This window comes from Apteryx rowi, unplaced genomic scaffold, assembly GCF_003343035.1.
Source record: "Apteryx rowi isolate R43461 unplaced genomic scaffold, aptRow1 scaffold_11, whole genome shotgun sequence".
Lineage (NCBI taxonomy): Eukaryota > Metazoa > Chordata > Aves > Apterygiformes > Apterygidae > Apteryx > Apteryx rowi.
Window position 1 is genome coordinate 1,934,929 of NW_020447308.1, and position 13,647 is coordinate 1,948,575.

Sequence of the window (13,647 nt, forward strand, 5' to 3'; positions counted from 1 at the left end):
ATTCCTGGCTCCCCTGAAGCAGCTTCTGGGTCAAAGCACAGGCAAGTTAAGTGCAGATTATTCAGCAGGATGAAATTGCTCGTGATGTGTCTGTTCCCAGGATGGGTCCTGCGCACCCCCGTTTTAAAGATACATTAAACCACGAGTGAGACCCTGCAGCAACTGAAATCAGTGACTAAGTTCCCGTTTCACCTTGCTGCCGTCAGGGTTGGCCCTGCTGAGTTTATATGCACAAAAAAATGCCTAGAAGCCTCCCCTTGCTTTAACGGGCGCTGTGTCAGGTCCTGTGGCCTGGCTGTTTGCCCAACTCTTAGTGCGGTGCTGCTTCGAGGAGGTTCCTGCGGTGGGTTCGAGGCCACCCTCTGTGCGCTGTGCTTGTCAGCAAGCCGAAGATCCCWTTGGAAATCCACTTTATCGCCTCCGTTTGGAGCAAATAGCTGAGTTCGGCCCCACCTAGCCCCAGCCCCTGCAGCCAGGCACGTTTCGCATTTGCCTCCCGCGCTGCACAAGGTGCAGCAGCACCGCAGTAGGTGGGTGCTGTTCGGGTTTCCCTGCTGACGGTGATGGGAGGCTGCCAGCCCGGGGGCTGCTGCATGGGTCTGCGTGCCAGATGTCACCGGCACTAGCCTGCTCCGCGAGGCTGCTGCTTGATAAATGTCTTCATGCCTAATTAAGGCTCTTCTACCATCATGAACGCAGAAAAGAGCGTATTGATGCTGTTTGGATGGGAATGCAGATGCCCAGGTTGCACCGTGAAGGTACGTACTTAACACCCCAAGTGACAGCAGCCGCTTCCCTTGCAGCCTGGTGTACTCATCGGCTCTGCTCCTGGCCTCCTTTTGCCTTTCTGTTTGCTTTTGTGCACCCTTCCTCCCTCCCATCGCTTCTGTCCTTTGGTCTGTCCCTTCTCCCTCTCTTTTCCCCTCAATGTGGCAGGCCACATTGTTCATCCATCCCTGCCAGCAGGAAGGCCAGCCCCAAGCAGCAGCGCTAGGGGCTTTGGGATGCAGGAGCTTGCTCCCACGGGTTAGGTGCAGTTGGGTTCCAAGAGGCCTTCGGATGGTGACAACGGAGAASTGACCAAGGTTAGATCTGAACTTGTAAAATAGAGGTTAAAGCTCCGTATCATTAAGTTAATCAGTAATTTGGCTGGTTGCTTTTAAAGGAAACCCTTCCAAAAGCTGGCATTCTGGTTTTGGAGGTGTCAGAGAGAGGTCTTTACAAGGATTAGCTGCTGGAAGAAGACATAGTGTGACATATGGAATATGTACTCAGCCCATTTTCAGCATCTCAGGCTGTGGTTTCTTTTCCGAACTGGAAAAAGCACCTGTGAATGTGTATATTGCAACACACACCTTGTCTGGGTTGTGTATTGTCTGTACCTATCATTTCTTCTCTAGATCCATGTTTCCTGATTGCCCTGCACAAGTATCCCCTGAAGAACTGGCAGCAGCAGGGCTGTGGCACGACCAGCCGGGGATGCTGCTGCGGCTTCCAAGGCTAGTCTCTACCAGGCTAAGCCCAGAGTTCAGGGCAGCATTTGCCAGCATCTCTGGGGCAATAGTTCAGGTCAGGTTCTTCTATCCAAACCCAGTGCCCTTTTCCTCTCCATATGCTGGTGTGCCTCTAGTGCGTTTTTTCCTTGCACCAGCTTGAGGCTAAGGGTCTCATCTTGCCTGCTCAGCTGAGCTACAGCCAAAAGCGCAGCTGCCTGAATTGCTTTTCTTTTTAATCTTGGTTTGCTTTGTTACATCCCAGCCTTCTGATCTGCCACATGCTTCTTTGTGTCTCTGGGCTAACAGCCAGCCAAGAGATGAAAAGTCACCTCATGCTCCAATGCTGCCGAGCAGCACAGCAAACACACATGCACTCATGTTTTCCTCTCCCCTTGATTACTCCAATGATTTTCTTCCCTGATGAATGAAGCTCTAGGAATGAGCCTGTCATTATAGATCCAAAGTGGGGCCTGTCCAGACTGAATAAGGATCCTTCAGATGTCAAGTTTAATTCTCCTCTCGCTGTGCACATTGCTCTGTGCGTGTGCTGCAGAGCTGTGCAGCAGGAGAACGCAACAGCACAGGACTTCAACTGCTTTCTTCTTCCTACAGAAGTTTATTGACTTGTATATCGACTTGGCACTTGCTCTCTTGGGGAATATATTGCTGATATCTTGCACTGGGCCAGAATGTGGCTCCTCTGGTCAAGCTGCAAAGTCTGCCGACTGTGTGCGGCGCCATGCTGCCACGGATACTCTATAATCAGTGTCTGCATGGGCTTATTTAATGCTGACTTGGGTATGTCTGGGTGACCAGCAGCGGATTTTTTTGAACTGCAGCGCAGAAATCAGGCAGCCTTCCCTACTCCTCCAGCGCCTCTCCAGCAGCCTCTCCCGGAGAGGCAATCCCATCTGCAAAGCAGAGGAGAACTGGAGGGAGAGAAATTTCCCTCCTATTTGCTTAACAAGAAGGATGGAGGAAAGAGGATCACCTTCTCCTGAGTGCCTTATCTGTCAGGGCCTGGTGTGGAGTCAATAACCAATATTGTGATTCAATTACAGAATAACAGAATCACAATCGAGATAGTAACACATTGCAAATATTCATTGTGAATCAAATCAAAATTTTGTGTTTATTTTTTCAAGCTGCCCGAGTTTTTTTAGTATCTAGAAGCAACTGCATCTTCTTCTGAGACACTACTCTTGCAAACCAGAAAGACACCATATTTTGTTTGGAAGGTGTTATGAAAATTGTTTTAATTTTTAGACTGCATTTTTGATGCAGCTGGGGAATGACATTGAGCATGATGGACATGAGTCAGTCTGACATAATTGCCATAAATGGTTTTAGTTGATCCACATAGGATTTTATTTTTTGATTTTTTGCAAAATAGTCTTGGAAATGTTGTGCCATCTACAGATCTTGATATATAGAGGCTATTTTTGGCCATCACTCCTTCTAAAAAGTTAAGCCATCCAGTTTCATGCTAGTGAGGCTTGAAACTATGGAAATTAAAGCTTAAAGAGGCCTACTGGGAAAGGGAAGGGAAGCAGTTTGCTCCAGAGTGCCCCTCAACATGAGGAGGCAAAACCAGATATATAGTCAAGGTCTCCAGTGTGATGCTTTCTTAAATCAAACATTTTCCATCCCATTCAGTATTTTGGTTGCTTTCCTTGTCGAATTTCTCATGTTTATGAAGGATTTATTAATACCTATTTTCATCTCTAACTGTTATTCTACTGCTCTTGGCAGAGGACAGCAGAAGAATTTCATTTTGGGCTGCCCCTTTGGCCACATAAAACTCTTTCTAGCTTTCATTTTCTCCGCCTCTACTGAATCTTATTTTTCTCTATTATTTTTAACCATATTTAATGTTTTCTCCCTCTCTTGGAGATCATATCAATTTATTCAGCGACTGCGAGTACACRCTGCTTTTTCAGCGCAGGGCAGGAACCTTCACAATCCTCGCTGTCATTATCTTCTCCCAGTCGATCACGCTGCGGGTGATAGGCAGCTGCCTCCGGAAAGCCTTGAGGTAGGTGCCGTTCATCCTCTGGTATTCCTCCATCAGCCCTGCTTGGAGCTGGCCCTCCGAATCCTCCACCAGCTTCACGAAGGCCCTGACGGCTTGCATTCTGCTGGAAACCGGCAGGGACTCGGTCACCTCCTTGCACGCTGTGAGATGGATATTGCCGCCCTCAAAGTAGTGAGCTTGGACATCGATGGTTCCCGTCACCTGGGTAGACGCGGAAGGGGTGAGGGTGAAAGTCCATTCRGACTTCCACAGGCTGCTCCAGAACGGAGAGGGTTTGGGCACAGAGGCCTGGATACAGGCCACCAGGATTTTCCTCACGGCGGTGTCTTTAACGAAGACACTGCAAAGGCCTTTCGGGTAGTGGTGGCTGACGTAGGCCCCCAGGGCCTCCTCAAGAGCCCTTCTCCACATCTCCGCTCTTCCATCTTCCTGGGCGTGTGCCTGGAAATCGCTCGCCTCTCCTCGCACGTGGTCGTATTTGAAGGAGAGCTGGGCCTGCGGGTCGAAGAAGCGGTTTTCCTCCAGCGCGTTGTGGCAAGTCAGCAGCACCTGGCACTCCGGCGTCCTCACCGGCGTGAAGTGGACCTTGTTGTGCCAGGCGCAGAGGCCAGGAGCTTCCTGCAGCAACAGGCCGTCATCYGCCAGCAGCGCGCGCAGGTCGCTGAAGGCCGCGGCGAACTCCTCGGCCGGGCACTGCCGCAGCAGGTTGGCAACGGCCTGCGCCTGCTCCGTCCGCCTCAGCGCCCGGGCCCCGGGCGGCATCCCTGGAAGTCCCAGCTGCAGAAGAAGGCRTAGGAAAGGACACCGCTAGCTCCTGCCTCGCAAGGCACCGCTTCCCCAGGGCTTTCTCTGCCCGAGAACTGCCAAGGACACTTCCAGCGTCAGYGTGGAGCAGCAGCAGCTGCTCTTAGGGTAGCCCCGGGATGCTGCAGACCTACAGGTCTCCGCCTCACCTGTGTGTCAGCTCTCCCGGCCAGCACAGGCTCCCCTGAGGGACTCACAGGTCTTGTCTGTGGCCCCAGCATGGTTGTGGGATGGCTCGATGGCTGGGCTCTGCTTTTCGTCCCTCCTTGCTGGAGATACTATGGTGCTCCAGGCCTAACCTGCGAATTGCAGAGGCCGCCACCACCAGCAAGGAAAGAACGTCACCGCTTTTCTCCTCCCTCGGACATAGCACRTTAGAGCATTACACATGTATGCCAAGAAATGACTGAGAAAGACCCCAGAGAGAGGCCTGAGTGATAACCAAAAAATCKTCATCCTCTCAAGAGGACGTATTTCTCTCCCAGCATTAGCGACATCAAGGCATTCTGAAATAAGCTCCTTTTCCAGCTGGGAATATCTCCTCTTCAGCCCCATCAAACCTAGCCCAGTGCCCAGGGAAAGCTGTCACATGCCAATTACATTCCTAATCCAGCTGAAGGCAGCCTACATTTAGCTGCTTAACATCATCTRTAAGTAAATCTACAAGTACTTTTACAAGTTTCGCAATCAACTCCTGGGGAACCCTTCCCACAGCCATGCTCTCACAACCCTGAGCATGAGCTGAGAATAAACATGAAGTAACACCACGGACAGAAATATTTCCCACTTTGTCAGCAGAGGAATGAGCATGGAGAAAGCCTACAGAGAGCACAGCACTGTATGGTGTTTAACCTGCCAAAATTATTCTAATTTAACATCTTAGGCCAACGACAAAGTGAGGCACAGGCCAGCAGTGACCTCCTCTAGCTGTTAATAGGTATGTGCCAGGGAAAGGTGGGTTTCTCTTCATGGCTGATGCTTCGCACTTCGTTTTACATCTTTGGTTCTGCTCAAAGCACCCCAGCGTTCCCGATAAGTGGCATTTAACGTGCCCTGCTACCACCGCTGTTATCGTCTTTGCTAGGGAACGCTTTCCAGCAGGGAGTCTTGAAGTTCCCCTGCATCTTTGGTAACAGTGAGGCCCTAAAACAGCCCAACCAAATAACTACATACATTCCCAAAAGCTGGCAACGTGTGAGGTCAGGAAGAGGAGCAAACATGCACAACCTGGCTGGGTTTCCCCGTAGCCTCCTCCCCTTTCCGATGAAACAGAGCTTGAGACKCCAGGCTTCCCTGTGGGCTGCATCTTTGTTCAGCCACTTTCCTCACCCCATTTCTGCAACCTCTCCACTAAGCCTCAGAAAAACTTCACTAAGTGCCACCTCCTCTCCCTTTCAGAGGCGAAGGGTGCCCAAAAGCAGCTCACGGCCCTGCTGAAAATGGTAGAAGCACTCGGTGACCCCCCATCCCCAGCACCCAGCCCTACCTGCAGGCTCCCTGGGCAGCACCAGCTGCAGATGTGGTTCCAAACGCCCGTGGCAACGGGGCRCCCAACACGCCGGGATGGGAACACCAGCAGCAGCCAGGACGCTCATCCGGCCCAGCACCCACAGGAGCTCCCAAGAGTGGGGCCACCCCGCATTGCCGCGGGAAAGGAGCGGGGACACTGCTATGCACCACACGGGCAGCCCCTCGCGGCTGGGCTGCAGGGCAGCCGGAGGGGTCTGCTCTCCTCCTGGCCTCTGCCTGGTGGGTGCAGGAAGGCAGTCAGCAGGATTTGGGGATTATAGACAAATACAATACAATGCAATACAATAATAAAAAAAAAAATGTTCTCGTTCATTAAATATTTTGTGACAGGCACCTATAGGCCACCAAGCCACTCACGCACGCAAAGCAGGATCTGCTTGTATCACTCACTACACTATATTGACAAGAAAAACACAGAGTTTGAGCAAGGATTAGGCACCAGGACAAACAGTGTCCTTGAACTGCTAAAACCAAATGGGGGGAAGTTTTCTCACCCAAAGTGCCTAGCCAGAGCAAACTGCTGGCTTCGCTGGAGGAGTACAGCCAGGGATAACAGTTAAGTCCCTCTATGTTGAATGGTGGCTGGCTTTCCGATAGTAATCCTGTGCCTCCAGCAAATAAAACCTTCTGCTTATTGTGAAATTTGTCCCCAGCTAATTTCTGGTTCGGTTGTGTGGGTAAATTCCTCCAGCAAGGGCCGATGAAGTACTCTGTGTTCTTGCATGACCCAGGCAGAAAAGGTCAAAGCACATTATAGGAATGTAATGGGTTTTTTAACTAGCACTCTGGAAAGCCTGACATGCTGCTTTCTAGAAAATGTTGCAATTTAGGCTCCAGTAGGAGCCTCAGAGCAAGGAAAATATTATGCTTGGACCATCAGTCCTGTAGTTTCTTGCTGTACAGGTTCCAGATGAACATGCTTAACTCGGCTTATGTCTGAAAAAGTCTTTGGATTTGAGATTACTTAGGAAAGAGGAGAAATGGCATGGTCTATTCCTGGATTGCATATTAGCGTTCCATATGGGTGCAGAGCCAAAGCATATGGACCACCATCTGTTAGGCAGGCCTGGCCTGGCCCCACGGATGGTTTATAATGCAAGTAGATTCATCCAGATTTGGGATTCCTCCAAAGCAAGAGGGGAGCCAATGACTCAAATATTGTGTAAAGCCATTGAAACTAATGGCACTAAACAACAGTCATTTGTCTCTTGTTTGATTTTACTTGCTACAAAATAATAATTAGTTATGGGGGTGGCTGAATGTTCTGTTGTGGATGGAATCTTTGAAGGAAACATGTCTAAAAAAAAAGCAAAACAAAAATCATCTTAGTTATTCTGTATCAAATTATCTCAATGTTTTATTCCCCAGAAAGTAAACTATGATGTCCTTCATCTTCAATAACATTGCATTTATGCTCCATCTGTGATCAGATTTAAAGAGATTTGCAAGTATAATTTGGGAAACCTTCAATGACAAATTCAAGGAAGCTGGAGAAAGGACTCTTGCAGTTCTTCCATAAAGAAGACAGCTCTAGGACAAATGAACTTCATTCCAGCAAGGGCTGTATTATCCACAAGCCCTGGACTCCACGATGTTTTTTCAAAGACCCTGGTCTTTAAAACAGATGATAGCCCCAAAAGACTCCAGGTCCTAGCATGCAATACCAGTCCTTGCACTGAGAAGTCAGTGCATGGTGGGGCATGTCTTGACCCCACTGAAGTCAAGAGGCAACTTCTGTTGAGTCAGCGGCATCACAATTTCATCCACTGCCTCAGCAGGCCACATCTGCATTTTGAAGTATGGACCTTAGCAGCTTAATTTCAGGCACCATGCTGGAAAATTTCKGTTGAATTTTTCTGTAGACTCGTGTGGGACACATGATTAAAGTCATGGGATGGCAGCCTGACGGCCAAGATGTGCTATTGTGTCAGCCCCTGGGAGACTTCATAGCAGCTAGAAAACCTCTCTCCACTAAAAGAATTAATTACCATGCATGTTAGCTCTGTGGTTTGGGGAAATTACTGTGGCCTGATTTCCTTCAGCGCTTTTATTCCTGGCTGGAGACCAGGGGAGTTGTTGAGGTTGCTGACTTAAGACACCGTAACAAATKCCTAGAAATGAGTGAGCAGACATTATGATTTGTAACCTCTGTGTCTCGCCTGCCTTGGGTATGGGTTTCACTGCATCCTTTTTTGCGTTTTTATGGGAGGGGCAGAATTACAAGGATGCCAGCCTGCTCCTGGGCTTTCCAGGAGAGAGCAGGAGGGCACACATTTCTTGGCTGAAAACCAGCTGAGAAGCCAGGCGGCTCTGAACATCCTGTGGTTTATTTTTGGAAGAAGTCGTTTTGGTAATTGCATGTGTTAAATGAAATGCAATTAGGGATGGAGAGAAGGTGTTACATGTGTGTTGGAATAGAAGCCATTTCCTAGCCAAAAGGTCTATTAAAAATGTGGATTCCTTAATGTACTGCAGGGTAAAGGGTGCAGAAAGGATGTGCTGTAGGGGGTGCTCTGTTATTTATGATTTTTTAATGTGAAACAGGGCATGGAAACACTTGCATCTGTGATGTGTCTTTTATGGTCCTCACAAGGTTTTGATTAAAAAAGCAATARAAGCGTGGCTATAGAAAACCAGAATGTTTTAAAAATCATCTGCTATAATTTTGGTTGGTGGGGGGGAGAAAATCAAAGGATTGTTTATAAAAAAGTGTTCAGGACATTGAATTCATATGGGGAAATAAATGCTTTTGGAGAGGTTTTTCCCTGWGGAAGCATGCGTTGCACGGCACAGTGAAGGGCAGGGGGACCTCTGCACAGCCAAGGAGAGCAGCACGGTGGCTGCTTCCTCCCTGGGCACATCTGSCTGCCAGCAATGTCATCCAAGCCAGGAGGTGGTGAGCAAAACCACACGCCAGGAGGCGGGAGGCAGGGGACATTGGGACTTGGACTGGGATGATCTGGGGATGGCTCGGAGAGGGTTCAGCTTTAATTTCCAAGATGATACAGCACGGTGCATGGYATGCTCAGTGACAGATGCCTTCAAACCGTTTTCTGCTGCACCTGTTGCCTCCGAGAGAGACAGCGTGCCCACGGGAGGGAAACGCTGGYGCGTGATGGAAGGGAGTTAATGAGGCCCAGAGAGGCTGCTGCAGGGTGTGTAGGAATTATCACTGTCTATTTTAAAGGGGTTATATAAGCTTGGGGTAGTTCACGTTTTTGGAAGGGACTGGGGCTTTGCTGCTTACTGCTGCAGATGCCCAATCCTTCTAAAGATAAGTGTAATAGATATCCTTGGGAGCTGGACCCCTTGCTCATGCCCATGTGTCTTCCCACTTCTCAGGGGTACAGGGAGCCCTGGCACATGACCCACACGCTGAGCCCATCCAGCCCCTCATGACTCGTCCTTCTCTATCTCCATCACTCTCACGACCTTGTTGCCTTTAGACCTTAGTTTTTACTGTGAGAAATACTTGGTCATCCTTTTGCAGAAAAAGAACTGACTAGTCCCCAAAATGGTCCTCGTTGCTCCTGTGGAAGCATCCCACATGGGGGTTCTCTCCACCTTCCAGGTGAATTCAATGAAAGCTGACAACAGTCATGGTCCAAGCAGCCCCCGAGGACCAAGGTTCACTGARCTTGTAGTTTAAAAGGAGATTAGCTTCTAAAATTTAATGAGAATYTCTGTGAAAACAGAGTCCCAAGGATAAAACAACAACTGAAAAAAAAAAAGAAAAGCCCATTGAATACCCATCCAATTAGGGCTTCCAACTGATCCTCATTAAACATCCACTCCTGACATTTGACAGCGCAGTTTAGATTAGAGCTGAGAAAAGTCCCCTTGAAAAGGCAGATTGACATTTTGAGGAGAAGTGTTTTCATAGTAATATTAATAGGTTAAAACCCTGAGCTTTTACCCTAACGTGGAAAAAAATCTTGGGCACTGCAAAGGGGTAACAGCTACACTGGCCAGCAGGGATACTCCCGGTGATCAAGCTCCTCGGCTCAACGAATGCAKGCAACCCCTAGCCTTGGCTCTTCACGCGTAGGGTCCTCTAAAGGGAGYATTTAATAAGATACAGAAGCTAGATTTTTTGGTTGAGCTGAATATGAAATCACCATGGCAACCTTTCTTCTGGGGTGATCCAAGTCAGGTAGCAACAGCAGAGATGAGTTAAAGGTCATCCCTGCAGAGGAAGATGGGCACTGATGAAGCACTTTAACAAGTCCCAGAGGAGCTGGCATTTRAAAGCGACCTGAAGGGCTCAGCCAAATCCTTGAAGGGAGAGAAAATAAAGCGCAGCCAGCATTTGGGATGCTCCAGCCGAGAAGCCRCCAGCATCTAGCCCTCGCCCCAGAAACAAGAACCTGGGAGGCTCGTTCTGGAGAGGCACATGAGGAGCCCAGTGCGCRGAGAGACACGGGTCCGGCCCTGGGTTTGTGGACCTTGGGAAAGGCTTACTTGGCAACCAGGCAGCAGCTGGGGAAAATATTTGCAAGCAAAGGCTGCTGTTCCTGAGCGAAGGGAGTAGTTATGTGCAGGAAATGAGACCACCTGCTCCAGAAGGAAGATAAGGAGAGAAAATCATTTGTAAAATCATCTAAGACTAATTGCAAACTGATTTTCACTGGGACTTGTACTTCCAGTGCCTGAGGCTCTCTGAGAAACACGCACTCCCTTCTCAGATGGAGGACTSGGTGTGATTTGTACTTGTGAGCAAATATGATTATCCCCACTTCGCAGATAAGGAAAACAGAGGCATGGAGAGTTTTAATCATCATTTCCATAGCTAAAGCCAGGCACTTAAAAATATAGCTTGGTGTTCAATGAAGGGAGGTGCCCTGTATTTCTGTAAATCATTTAGCCAAGTGCTCAAACACAGCTGGGGCAAATTTACTGTGAGAAGGGCAATGGTTGCACCTCTGCTATTGCAATCAAACGCAGTATGTGTCTGTGTCCCTAAGCTGAGGTCTAGGGATAAACCTGGGCTCCCTTTCCTTGCTTCCAGGGTGGGCAGTCTTACACTGGATGTAGCCTGGAGGTTAGAGGAAAGGGCAAATATCCACGAAAGGCTCCAGTTGTTTCAGGATGCGCCTGTCTCTTGGGGAAGGGAGAACAAGCTTTGTTTTCACTGCAGCTCTGGGACCGGTAACCTGTGAGTTCAACCTTCCTCCCAAATTACAGAATTATTTTGGAATAATACCTGTGGGAATCCTTCTGTATGCTATCTATTTTTAATTTTGTTATTTTTCTCTGGTTCTCAGGGTCATTTTTTTCCAGGCTTTTTTCCCCTGTAACCATAAGGCCTAGAAACTCTTAGCTTTTGTTGTATTAATGAAAGCTGAGCATATCAATCTCAAGTTCAAGAGCTGTGACTTCAAAAACCCCACATACATATGGCTGGTGAAAAAAGTTGTGCAAGTTCACGGCACTGCTCCTCCCCATCCCTGCAGAGCTCAGCTTTTACATTTTCCTGAGCCCATATCACAGCTTCAGGTACAACTTGCATGAAAATCCCACACACGTTTTTATCAGCCCCRTGGCTGCAGCTCCCAGGTCAGGACCTTAACTGTCAAAAATCAGTGTGGGAAAGTCTCCTTGGGGTAAGCCCGATGGCTGGGAGAGAAACCAAGGTCTTGGATGAGTTGCAGCTTGCCTGGTTGCTGTTTCCGTTGCTCTGTTGTTCTCATCAGTTTGGCCTCTACCAGTGCCTGCAGGAACACGAACAGCATGGGCCRCCTTCTGCAGCCAGGAGGGACTCGCAGCTGGGAGAGCGTGTTTCCCTCCTATTGCCATTTGGAGTATTCAGGTTTCCACTGAGACATGTAGACCTGTGAAATGGCTCTTCATTGCGGGCTACTAAGAGACTCAGGAGACCTCGGGAGCTCTGCTGGGACCTCAGCACCTCACCTCTAGCCAGTTCGCATGGACGGTCTTCCCCAGTGCTCCGATGGCCGTGGGTGAGATGGAGAGCAGAGGACACGTTAGCTGAACCCCACCAGGAAGTTTTCAGCAGGGCATCGATGGAAACTGCTGCCACCTYGGGCCTGGTGGGCTCTAAGGAAATTTGCTTGTTGTGCACATTTTGAAGCCTCCCTGCCCAAGTTATGTCAATAGGTTCATCCAAACAGACGTGTATTTATTTCCAAAAAATATGGCACTTCAAGTAAGGAAAAAAAAGGTTTCCCTAGCTCTAATTTGGTGGGAGAAAAGAAAAGGTAAGTCTGAAGTGAAGACCAAAGGTGGTGAAGTGGCACTGGGGAGGCAGTAGTGTGAGCAGCATGTGGAGATTGCCCCCTCTTCACACCCCAAGAGTTTGCCGCTTCTCTCTGTGATTTCTGATTTTCCCACCGAAGTCACGTGCTCGCCCGCAGGCTCCAGACCTTCCTCCCACGAGGACAGCAAGGCTTTGCCCATGCCGCTCAACACACGCTGTTTGCTGCGGGCGACTCTGCCCTTGCCTCGCAGGTTTTGGGGGGAAGCCCTGTCACCCACAGCAGCAGCGAGCCCCACCGGCCGGAGCAGGACGCGCAGGTCACAAGYGGATGGGGCACGGCACTCAGCAAGGTCCAGATTTTCCTGCTTTTCATACGTGGGGAGCCACGGGTCAGGATGAAATGACCTGTGAGACACTCCAGCAGCGCCGAGGGCTCCCGCTGAATGCAGCCTTATATAACTATTTTGTCCCTGTTCCTCTTCAGAAATTGGGGCAAAATAAACCATTCTGCTCCACCAGTGCAAAGAGTCATGCTGAAACTTCCTCGGCCATTAGGCGCTGGAGGTGTTGCCATTCACTTGTCATCAGAGCCTCTCTAATTTGAACTAATGACGGGGAAACTCGCTGCTGATTACGAGACGCTGCGAGTCTCCAAGCTGTACACATGCAACAGCAACAGAAAAACCACTCTCCCCCCCATCCCCCCAGGATGGTAGGATAATATTTCGTAGCATTGCCAAAATGGACTTCGTCCATTTATTTTGGCAGCTGTAGTTTTAATTATTTATGATAAGATTTTGCAATGTGCTGGTAAATGGACTGCAATGCATTTCATAAAAAAAAGAATGAAGTCTTGCGGCAGCGCCGTAATAAACCAGGAGGAAGAAATGGGGAAAGCCTGTACCAAAGGACCTGGACTAGCAATCTCCTAGTGTGCACAGACTGCAAGGAAAAGCYGTTTCCTTTCGGAGACCTCCGTAGTTATCACAAAGCTGCACATTTGGACAGCTCAAAACTTTGAGGCAAGACGCAGAAATCAGATTTTACTTTTCAAAGAGCAGGGACTTGTTGCAGGAGTGATAGGACCTGGGAGCAGGAAAATTGGTGTGGTATGTGCCTCTGCGGTCTTAATCCCATCCTACCACCAGACAGAAGAGCATTTCCAGCTGCAGAGAACTGCAATATCTCAGCATTTGCTTTCTTTGCGAATGAAGACGAAAGCCACAATTTTCACAGAGCAGAAAGCTGCCCAAACGCACACGCACACAGGGATTTAGAAAGACTGAAAAGCTTTCAGCCTGTCTGACACTCACCTGTGTTGTTGAAATGTCTCGCCAGAATTACAGTTTGGCTGTAATTTGCCCTTCTGCTCCTCTACAAACCAGGCCACTTTACTAGGGGGGCTGATGGGTCCACGGGATGTCTTGCCTGTTAGATAAACACGCCTGAAATTTGCAACGTGGATCACCTTGATATGGTTTGGTTTTTGTTTTTGTTGTTGTTTTTTTTCCCTCAGTAAAGAATGTCTGCAAAAATCAAGCTTCTCCCATGAAAAATTTCAAGCA

General features: G+C 48.9%; 1 pseudogene; it reads right to left on the minus strand.

Annotated features, from left to right (window-relative positions):
* Positions 1 to 3,432: 3,432 nt before the first annotated feature.
* LOC112969700 lies at positions 3,433 to 4,293 on the minus strand (annotated as a pseudogene).
* Between the last annotated feature and the right edge of the window lie 9,354 nt (positions 4,294 to 13,647).